The 12339-nt window shown below is 41.9% G+C and overlaps 1 non-coding gene across 1 annotated transcript; it reads right to left on the bottom strand.

Annotated features, from left to right (window-relative positions):
* Nucleotides 1-11714: 11714 nt before the first annotated feature.
* On the bottom strand, nucleotides 11715-11787 carry TRNAV-UAC. Its single transcript has one exon. It is a non-coding gene; the product is annotated as a tRNA-Val (tRNA).
* Nucleotides 11788-12339: the final 552 nt, after the last annotated feature.

The raw sequence follows: 12339 nt of genomic DNA, 5'->3' as shown, positions 1-12339 counted from the left end.
CTCTGAAGTACACTTGGCTCCAATCTCACTGGAGTCAAAGGGGAAAAGATAGGAATCAGAACCTGGAGCAGCCAAGCCATCAGACCCGACACTGGTGGAGACAAGAGAGCTGGATCTGCAAGCCCTGGATCCGGAGTGTCCATGGGAAAGAACCCTATGCAGCCGAGCCAGTGGGTACTAGAATCAAGGTGGTGGGGATAAGACCTACCTGAATCTGGGCCTGCAAGAAGGACTGCATCAGTTGCTCTAAATCCACAGGTTTTAAGACTCCCTACCAAACAGTTAGACTGATGTAACGAAGCTACTGAGGCAGGCAGGAGAGCCTACTGGTCTGTAGCTCTTCAGATACACAAATCAGAATGACGGGAAGCTGCTTGTTTACAGTTCTCCTTTTCCTTACTCAGAATTTTGTAGTCCTAAGTGTACTCCCTGCCTCAACCCTGATCACTCTTGTCACTTTTCTTTGGAGTACAAGACGAAACAACAGGATCTCCCAAGGGCAACAAGCCCTTCAGTACTGACTTAGCCTGGCACTCATTCAGACTTGTGTGCCAAAAGTTGATAAACTAGACTACTGGGTGTCCAAGTGAGAGGCAGCAAGGCACTATACACACTGATCATGTGCATCCCGTGATGGTAACTTGTGGATGCGTGCTACATATTTTAAGTCCCTTTTCCCTGTCCATGTTGAAGAACCACCACCTGAAAGGGCTATAAAAACAAGAAAAACTGATAATAACACAGACAAAGCATTATCGTTTCTCCTTTTTTTTTTTTTTTTTTTTTTGGCAAAGGCTAAATAACCAAACGAGGAAAAGAAATAACCATATAGTTAAAAAGTAATCCGGCAGGAAACTACACACACACACACACAAAAACTCCCATACAGAAGACCAGTCCTAATGCTAACCTAATCTAATCTATCTGAAAACATAGAGTTTAGAGGAAATGTTACCACACAGCAAAGCAAAAATTGCACTGAATATTCAAAAGGGATACACAAACCCACAACAGTGCTCAAAATCCGACTTCAGTCCCTGCAGGTGGCAAATGTGATCTGAGGTAGACAAAGCAGGGTATTATGGGTAGAGGTTGTAGAGCTCCAGGGCTGAAGTCTTTCAGAATGGCTATCCTTAGATCCCATAACCTGCAGGTTGAAGCCAGATGGAAAAGACATTACATCTAGTTGGTAATTATGATTATAAGTCAACAAATATCCTGGGTTAAATTAACCTACTAATATTAATTGTCTTTTAATAGGGAGGAGATTGGCTAGGAAATGAATTTATGTTTTGTGTGTAAAGTACATTTTTTATGTTTTTATTAATGTATTATTTAAAATTACGACATTAATAATGTGATGTGGTCATGTGCTTTGTTGGTTGTATAAAATAATGTGCATGAATTGGTGCATGTTTATTTTGAATTCCACTTTAAATTTTGGATGAAAGCGCTAAACAAATTAAGTTTTCTTGCCTATTTACCATTTAATTTGGTAATTTGCCTATTACCAGCCTTAAAGCAAATGTCCTTTAACTGGGTAAAAGCATTGTCTGTCTCTAGGGTTCACTTTAATTTAAGGGTCATCCTCCCTTTACTTGGTTTTATAAGAAGGCATGTTACTAATGTCAGTTGGGATGTAAACATTTGACAATACCCAGCTACCCTCAAGAATGCCCTCACGTACTTCTTAGTGTGTGGAATTTTTGTGTGGAATTAGTGTGTGCAGTTTTTCACTGCTTCTAATTTTCCTTTCTCAGGCCTAACAGTTTCTCTTGCTATTACATGCTCTAAACATTTTACTTCAGTCATGCCTACCTTGCAGTTTAATGCACTGAATGTCAACCTGACTTACCTCAGAGAGTCTAACACAGGCTGTACCTTGGCCAGATGGCAGTCCCAACTGTTTGAGTGTAGTCTGACATCTTCTAGGTATGTAGCAGCTTGTTTGACATGGGGCTTTAGGAGCCTACATATTAACCTCTAAAAGGCTGCAGGAGCTCCATGTAGCCCAACAGGAATGGCAGTAAACTGGAATAAGCCCTCTGGTATTAATTACAAAGATTGTCCATTTCCTGGCTTCAACTGTTAGAGGTATTTACCAGTATCCCTTTGTCAGATATAATGTGCTCAAAAATCTTGCCCTCCCCAAACTTTCATCACCCCAAGGCATTTGGTAGCTCTCATATTTAAAATGCTGTCCTGTTCTGTTTCTTAATATAATTATAGATCTTGATTGTTGCATCGTGTTTTGACTCAAACTACAAAACTGTCCCACTCATTTTTTGAATCATTTATCATCCCCCATCTTAAGCATTTTTTATGCTTCTATTCCCATAGTCTTTCTCTGCGACTCTAGTACACATTACACTTTTCAGTTAACCCTTCACCCTGAAATGCTTTCAGTATGGTGATGAACTGGGTTTGTTGTGTCATTCTGAAAACATTTCCTCATTTGTTAACAGAAATTCTTTATCTCTTGTTTCTGTGCCTAAGTGTGTGATTCACCTGCACTCCAGGCATAACCATCAGTTTTCCTTCTTCACCAGAGCTATCGGTTTCTGCCATTTAGCTAACTACAAAGGTCTGTACTTCTCTCCATGGTCCGACAACGTTGATATGGTACATCTGTTCTGGCCTTCTGTAAGGTCAATCTAGTCCAGTAGTTTACATAATTTAATTTTTCTGCTACTACAAACTCTGCCACTTCACCAAAAATGTGTTTTCTGTAGACCGGACCAAAACTAAAACCTGGTCTCCAGCTTTGAATTCACTTGTCCTTGTATTTCTGCTACATACGCCTTGTTTTGTGGCCTGAACTCTTTCCAAGTGCTACCTTACAGTGGACATTACTACTTTAAGTCGATCTTATAAGTTGATGTAATGTTTTATGACACCTTTAATGAGGTCTTCTCTTCTTCCCAATATTAACAACCCATGAGGGTACCTGACATATAATAACTCAAAAGGATTAAACTGTGCCAAGGCCTGTGGTACTTATCTAATGGCAATAAGCAGGTATGATATTAACTGATTCCAATTTTTACTATCTTCCTCAATAAAATTTCTCAGTATAATATGTTGTTTACACTACAAAAGACAACTTTTCAGGTCTGTTGGTGTGGAGTATGCAGAAAAGGACTTAAAACACCCAGCTGGAACTACAGAGACTAGCACTAGAGATGAAATATCTGACGTTTAAGTTAGCTGACAGAATGAAGCAGGTGGAGATTCAGAATGAGTGACAACAAGCCAAAGAAAAAGAAAAGCAGTTGCAGGCCAAAAGAAAATGCTGGTCCTTCACAAGAGAAACACAAATTACTGGGAGAGGGAAAGCCAATCTCTAGATGCCAAAATCAGTACCATATTATTTTCACAGTAAAAAGAGATGGATGACCTCGATAGTTTCACTTGGACATTTGAAAGAGTATACAGTCAACACCAAAAAGACCAGTGGTGATGGTGTAGTATTTAACTCCTCAGTGGTGCAACGGTTAGTGTTGTCGCCTCACAGCAAGAGGCTCTCCAGTTTGATTCTCGGCTGGAGCGCCTTCTGTGTGGAGTTCTGCATGAGCGACATTTAAAGACATGCAGGTAGGTGCATGAATGGGTGTGCCTTCTTTGAAGGCTGGGTGTCGGGCTGACACCTCGGCACCATAAAAACCCACTGCCAATCATTAGTGGATCGGAGTTCCACTGTGGCGACCACTAACCGGGAAAAGCCGAAATACATTAGTTTTAGTTCATGGGTCAATCGATGTATGCAGTATGAAAATGATTAATGTTGAATGTCATTATGAAAGAGTTAAACAATTTCTATTTGCATGTTTTAAACTGACTGCTGAAGAACATCAAAAGAAATCTGAAGAGCATAAAAGAAAGACAAATGACAGCAGGCATGCTTTAACTGCAGAATGAATCACTTCCTTTCATATGTCAGTGAGTGGTTGTTACGTTCCCACATTTGAATAGCTAGAACGTTTGGTGAGGGAGCAAGCATACAGCACTTTGCCTGGGGGTTATGAGAATCTGGTGGAAAATTATGTGATTATAACACTAATGAGAAGATTGGGGGTCTTCTATCAAGGCAGTAGGTCATAAATGCACAAGAAGGAGGCACCCGTCATTACACAAAGGTATAAGGGGACTCGTGGAGGAAACCTAAACTATCAGAGTAGATCCTGGGGTTAAATGTTTTCAGTGAAGCTAAAATGTGCGTGTACAATGTCAGTACCTACTGAACCAAAGCAGGGAACAAATGTCTAAGTCACAGAAGGCAGCAAACAGAGGTAGCACTTCAGTAGTGCTAGGTTGCCCAGTGACATCTGTGGTAGAAAACTGCCACAAGCCTCAGTACTCTATCTTATTAAATGGGAAATAAATCTTTGCCAAGAGTGATACAGCTAAGATTGTAATGTCTTTTGTACATGTGGTTAAGGCAGCCTGGAATGGAGGCAAGCATGAGGGGAAACATCAGAGGGAAAATTTTGTCAGTGCTCCCACCTTCAAATAAGGCTGGGGATGAGATGTGTTAAGGATGGGGGGCTAGTTAGAAGCAGTGAGCCTGAATCTGAGCCACAACTGTCAAAAGGCACTGGGCTTCACTTGGTCCCAACTCACATTTCAAACTTATCGGGAACTTAGGAATAAAGCTAAAAAACAAAACTAAAACAGATAAAGTTAACTACTGCACTGAAATAAAGGCCAGGCACCACAAAAACTCACAAAGATTCTGGTCCACAATAAATAATATCCTTCACCCGGGTAAAAGAGGAACCCCACCACCACCAGTAATTCAGATAATATAGTTACCCAATTCAACAAATATTTTACAGAAACCATCTTAGAATTAGCTAAAAATAAAACACCATCAACAAACACTCTCTCACAAGACCTAACATCACATCCACCTTCTCACTTCTACCAGCAGCAACTGATACCATCAAAAAACTTCTGAGAAAGCTAAAGCCGACAATATACCCGCAGAATACTTAAACTAACAGCAGATGGCACAGCATACCCTATATCAATACTAATCAACAGATCAATAGCTGAACACCAGGTCCCTACCATCTGGAAAACTGCATATATTATTCCCCTACCCAAGGGCGGCACATCAACAGATCTTAACAACTGTCGACAAACTGCAATATTGTCACCACTCTCTAAAATTCTAGAAAGAGTAATTCATAAACAGATCACAGCCTACCTACTTAATAACAAACTTCTAACCAATACACAACACGGTTTTAGGCCATTCCACAGCACATCAACGGCACTGTTGTCATTTTCTAACACCATTAACCTTCACAGGAGCAACAATCACTATGCCTCTTCAATCTTCTTGGACCTGTCAAAAGCATTTGACATGGTCTCCCATACCCACCTCATTAACACCCTCTCAGACCTACATTTCTGTAATTCCACCCCTGCATGGTTCAAAGACTACCTCATTGGATGTCAACAAGCAGTCTCATGGCAACAGACCCTATCACCCTTATTACCAGTTGAACTTGGGGTGCCCCAAGGCTCTATATTAGGCCCACTTCTATTCTCAATATTTACTAATAACCTCCATCTTGCAGCCTCTCATGCTTCACTTATCCAATATGCAGACAACTCACCTGTGATATGTTCTGCACCCTCCATATCAGAACTTCAGACACTTACTTAGACAGCCTTTCAATAAGTTGAGTCCTGGCTAACAAATGCTAATTTAATCTTAAACCCTAAAAAAAAAAAAAAAAACTATTACTATTCTCGCCTAACAAAACTCCTCCCTCCCCTAACATTTTCTACATCACCTCCCACAAAAATACCTGCATAACCCCATCACTGCACACTAAACATTTGGGGAGGCTCTCAGTAATCTGCTCAAGCAACAGAGACCTCCAAAGCTGAAACGCAAGCAACCTCCTACCACCAACACAACCCAAATGACAAATAGCCCAAAGACTCAGTGTGCCACTCAACCACAGCCAATAAGGCAAAACACCGTACCCAACACACTAGTCTTAGATGACTCTATAGTCAGGCACACTGATGTCCCACTCATCAGGCTAAACAAGGAGAAGGTTATTGTCAGCTGCCTGTCGGGTGCCAGGATCCACCACATAACCCACGCACTCAGTTCACTCCACAACAAGTAAAACTATGACTCTGTCATTGTCCATGTTGGTGTGAATGACCTGAGACGTACCTCCCTGGACTACATGAAAAGAGACATGGAAAAGCTCTCCGATCTTGTAGCCCAGGCAGGTATGACCCTAGCACTGAGTAGCATTCTGCCATCACCCAGAATGATACCGCAGTACAAGGACAAAATGACTGACTTCCAATTGGCTAAGCTTCTGGTGTCATTCTAAGGGGATCCAGTATCTGTCTGCTTGGGATGACATGGTGGACAGACCATGGTGCTTTGCCACAGATGGCCTGCACCTGTCGCCCCGGGGATTCCGGATACTGGCTAAGGCTCTTGTTGCCCATATAGTGCCTTTTTTAGGCAAGGTTCAAATAACAAATTCACCACCGTAACAGGAACAGGCAAGCAAAAACTGAGGGTAATGCTACTCAATGCTAAAAGTCTAAATCTCAAAATGCACTCACTCGAAGCACTCCTTAAAATGGAGAACATCAATATCTGTGCAGTGACTAAGACCTGGTTCAAGGCTCCAGAGAGCACCCCTGCACTACCAGGCTATAACTCATACCACACTTTTCGGCCATGTAACCTGGACCGAAACACCAAAGGCAGAGCTGTGTCCATATTCATTAAGGATATCCACACCTCCAGGGTAGTTGCACAGCATAATGCATCCAAGGTTATCCAAACGTAACTAACTCTGGGCAAAGCTGCAATCCAAATTGTAGCTTGCTACAGATCCCCGAGCATGCCCCAGGATTCCCACTCCTCTTTTTTTGATGTACTGGAAAATATTAGGGTTCAACCAAACACCCTAATAATGGGCGACTTCAACTACCCCACCATTAACTGGGAAAACTACTCGTGTACCAACTCCTTAGCTCAACGCTTTCTGGAATTCATAAAACTCCAATGCACTGGATCAACTTATCCACACCCCCACCAGGGGCAACAATATCCTACACCTAGTCATTACCAACATGAGTGACCGATACCCCACACCTGAAGTCAACTCCTCGCTGGTCTGATCCGACCATATGTTAATCACCCTTGATATCCACATTCCACCCCCACCCCACCCCATTAAGGGAACAACGGTAAAAAATTTCTCCAAAGCCAACTTCATGCTTCTTAAGACAGAAGTGGTGAACGTCATGAAACCCATGCAGATGGTCAATACAGTTACAACTGCTGAATCCTACACAAATGCACTCTGTAAGCAATTACACGAGTGCATGGATCGTGCTATCCCAAACAGAACCAAGATGCTATCCTCGAAAAAAAGGAAGCCAATCTGGTGGTCCCCTGCCATAAACAAACTGTACAACAGAAGGAAGAAACTGCTGCAAAAGAGAGTAAAATCCCATGATTGGAGGAGCTCCCTGGTCAGCCTCAGTAAGAAGCTGACATCCCTTATAAGATTCTCCAAAGCTAGCTACGAAAACAAAATCGCCACTAATTCTAACAAAGCATTCTATAGCTATGTCAAGAATCTCGATGGCAACACCCAGATCTGCTCTGAGTTACAGCACAACGGCACAAAAGTTACAGAACCAACTGATATTGCCAACATCCTGGCAGACAGGTCCAGTGCTAACTTTACCCCCCCCCCACCACCACCAGATAAAGGGCCCATATCTATACAGGAAGAATGCAAAGTCCCTGTAATCACAAAGGTAAAAGCTGCACTCTCTAAAGCCAAAAACACAGCATCCACAGGACCGGACAACATCCCAGGCTGCGTTTTACACAAACTTCAAAATGAACTGGCTCCCCACTTAAGCACCATGCTCAATGATAGTCTCGCATCAGGCTTTGTGCCCACTGAATGGTGCACAGCAACAGTTATTCCACTTCACAAATGGAGAGCCACCACTGATCCCGGGAACTATCGACCTATTAGCCTGAAGAGCCTGGTCTGCAAGGCCATGGAACGTATCATCATGGAATTCGTAAACAAAGACATGGGTAACTTCCAAACTTTGGATCCCACCCAGTTTGGGTTTGAGAAAGGCAGATCATGCCTCCTAAACCTGATCGACTTCTTTGAGGCAGTCACCAAAGCCGTAGATGAGGGTAAGGTTTTACACACAGCCTATCTTGACCTCGCCAAGGCTTTCAACACCATCCCCCATTCTGGAATTATAGGTTCATAGGTTCATAGGTTCATACTAGGCTATCTGCCCTAGGGCATTTATAAGCCTAGCCAGAGTGTGTGTGGCTTTCACCACCCCTTAGGATGAGAATACTATACCCATTAGTTTGCTGTGCCTCTGTCCAGCAGTGATACAGAGATGATTGATCTCCCATCCACTCGTCAAGATTTCTCTTGAACAGAGTCAGTGAGGGGCTCTGCCTCACATGGACTGGGATTCTGTTCCATAGTGTAGGGAGTCTCTGGGTGATGAATCTGTCCCTCCAGCACGTCCTATTTATATCCGTGTTGAGGTTTAAGTCTCTTGCTCTTGTGGCTCTGGTGGATTTGGATTTTTTGAGGTGAAGCATGTCCATTAATTCCGGGGTTGGACATGGCCTTGTATGTCAGGCACAGATCACCTCTGAGCAGATAGAGCTGGAGTTTCTTCAGTCGACATATGTTTGAGCCCCTTTATCCTTTTGGTGAGGAACTTTTGGTGTCTTTCCAACTGCTGCAGGTGTCTGGTAAGGTACATTCCAAATGGGGCATTGTACTCAATCATTGGTCTGATAAGTGAAGAGTACAGGGGTACAATGACCTCTCCTGATCTGGATGTGAATCCCTTCATGATCAGGTGGGCAATGTAGAAGGTCTTCCTAACCACTTTGGCAATGTGAGTGTCAAAAGAGAGGTTACTGTCAACTTGGGTCCCCAGGTCCCTGATAACTTCTTCCGTGTTTAATGGATTACCACCTATGTGGTAATTTTTTTCCCAAAGGGTATGACTATACATTTTTTGGCATTTAGCTTAAGGCCATGGCTCTGGCACCAGTTATCCATTTCTATGAGACCTTTCTGGAGGATGTCTGTGTCTGATGGAGTGTCAATTATGGTGCCCAGTTTGCAGTCATCTGCAAATTTTGTCAGCCACAATCCCCCTATGTTTGCCTGCACTTCAGAAAAATAAATGCCGAACAAGAGGGGGCCCAGGACTGAGCCCTGTGGGACACCGGCTTAGAGTCTGACATGGCACCAGCAACTCTAACCCTGTGTGTTCTGTCCTTGAGCCAGTTTGCAACCCAAACTCACTAAACTAGGTATAAATCCCTACATCACAAGATGGGTTGCCAAACGGCTCACTGATAGAACCCACACTGTAAAAGTTGCAGACTCCAAATCTGACTTCAAACCAGTGACAAGTGGAGTACCACAGGGTTTTGTCCTGCGACCTCTCCTGTTTGGTATCTACTTCTCTGAAGTACAGGCTAACACAGAAGGCCTCTGGCTAATGCACTTCGCAGATGACTGCAAACTAGGAGCTATAGTCAAGTCCCCAAATGATGTGAACATCCTACAGAAGGGCCTCGCTGAGACAGATGCCTGGTGTCAGAGCCATGGTCTCAAGCTCAATGCCAAGAAGTGCAATGTTATCCCCTTTGGTAAAAACTCTGTACCCATGAACTACCACATAAACGGCAATCTACTTAACGCCAAATGTGTGATAAGAGACCTTGGGACCCAAGTGGACAGTAGTTTCTCCTTTAATAATCACATCGCCACAGTAGTCAGGAAGTCCTTCTACGTGGCACACCTCATCATAAAAGGGATCTCATCCAGGAAAAAAGAGGTCACTGTTCCCCTCTACTCGACACTCATTAGACCGATTATAGAGTACAATGACCCTTTCAGAATGCACCTCACAAGACATCTGCAGCAGCTGGAAAGGCCACAGAAATACGTCACAAAGAGGATTACTGGCCTCAAACAAATGCCCTACACTGACCGCCTCAAAAAACTCCAGCTTTACTCTGTAGCATATCGCCTACTCCGAGGTGATCTCTGCCTGACATATAAAGCTATGACAAACCCAGAGCTACTGGACATGCTACACCTAAAGAAATCCCAATCCCTCTGAGCTATAAGCTCTAGGGACCTAAACCTTGTCACCATAATAAAGAGGCCATGTTGGAGGGATAGATTCCTGTCCCAGAGACTTCCCATACTCTGGAACAGGCTACCCATCTATGTCAAGCAAAGTTCTTCATTAGCACTCTTCAAGAAGAATCTTGATGAATGGATGGGAAATAGGAAATACACTCCAGGGATTACTTCTGCATCTCTGCTCGACAGTGGCACAGGAAAATAACTTTCTTGTGTGGCGTAAGCCAGGGAACCTTGTTGGCTAGGCTTACATAGGCCCTTGGGCCGATAGCCTAGTACCTACCTATGAACCCGGCTGGTAAATAACTATTCATTCTCCACAAGCATCTCTCCAATTGCTTTACTACCACTCAACTACCACTGTCAAGTATAACTCCAACTCTTGCTTGTTCAATATTATCCTTAGCATTCTGTAAACTTGAATCTCTCTTCAATGCCTCCATGTATCATATAATAAACAATGTGATATCTGTTATGACTATTTTATTTAACTTCCTTTTGAGTCTTACTCCAGACATGTACAAAATGCCACTAATGACCTGTTGTTTCTATAACATTAGGATTTATATTATTATTCACTTTTTTGGGTGCTTAGCCTTAATGACATGTATAAGGTAGAGCTATGCAATAGTCTAGTATATTCCTACTAGTCCTACTAAGCATTTCTTGACTTGTATCATACATTTTTGTGCCATATCTGTGTACATTGTGTTTCATATTTTTGCATCTTACTATGGCTGGAGCTTTTCTCCCCGGGCCTCCACTGAAAAAGGGCATGTGTCCAGTTGGGCTTTCCCGGTAAACAAATGTAAAATAAAATAAATACAATGCTGGTGGCTTCCACGAGCTGAAAGGATAAAGCTCTTCAGGGAAAACTCAGTGTGTCAAGGGAGACATTTAACCACCAGTTGTCACCATTCCCCCCTCCTCTCATTGATAGATTGGTAAGTTTTAATGTTTTTTGAGGTTACTTGCTTCCCTACTGTGCTCCTCTTGCCTTGAGTTTGCTATAATATATTCTGTGCTGAATGTAAGCTGCTCTCCTCCGCATGGCCTTTCTCTCCTTTCTGTATAATTCATGCACTACATACAAGTACTTTTTCACTTGTATTACGCACTTGGGCAGCATACTTAACTAATAAATAGTTGTAATGCATACATAAAAATATGCAATTTTGCAAAATGTGCTGCTTTCTGCAGTAGCTGCATCTCATAGAGCAGGATTTATAACATTACAAAGTCTTCATTTTTGTTGAATTTTTTTCCACTGTGAAGTATATTTTTCTTTAGTGCTAACTTCCTGTACCAATTTTGCGTGTTTGTATTTGGAACCTAATGTTATTAATGTCATCACATCATAACTTTCTTAGAAGCAAGACTGCATTTTCTTATTGAAGTGACTATGTTATGCTGTAAAAGTCAAGTTCCTTCTCAAAATATGTGCACTTGTATTAATAGCAACAATGATTCTAACATATCTGCTAGAAAATTGAATGGTTCCACTGGGGCTCGAACCCAGGACCTTCTGCGTGTAAAGCAGACGTGATAACCGCTACACTATGGAACCTCCCATTAGCATGATTGTGAAAAGACATTCACATATCGCCTGCTTAAATCATGTTTTCATTAATATGCTAAATATATTAGTATTTTTTTTTTATATTATTTATTTTATTGATTTATTTTACATTTGGTTAGCAAGAATGTCGAACTGGGCCAGGAGCCCATTTCAGTGGAGGCCGGGGGAGAAAAGCTTCACAAACAAAAATAAAAAAAAGAAACTACAAAACATATAAAAAAAAATACAAAATACAGGGAAAGTAGATAATCCAAAAATGCATTTATTTATTTTATTTTATTTTTCTTGACCGGGATAGTCCAACTGGATACATGTCCATTTTCAGCGGAGGCCCGGGGAGAAAATCTCCAAGATAATAATACACATTGAACATTTAGTAAATGCTAGTTTTAAGCAGATTACAGTCATAAGCAATACCAGCATTTAGCACATATAGTACTAACTTATTATAAAACACTTTACAAAACATAACATTAGTTAGTATACAAGTGAATGATGATATGTAAAAATAAAAAAAGACATGCGGTAAAAGACAGAGAA

Source organism: Protopterus annectens, chromosome 16.part0, assembly GCF_019279795.1.
Source record: "Protopterus annectens isolate FY-2018-M chromosome 16.part0, PAN1.0, whole genome shotgun sequence".
NCBI lineage: Eukaryota > Metazoa > Chordata > Ceratodontiformes > Protopteridae > Protopterus > Protopterus annectens.
Note: the sequence above shows the minus strand (reverse complement) of the source record. Positions and strands in the feature narration are given on the sequence as shown.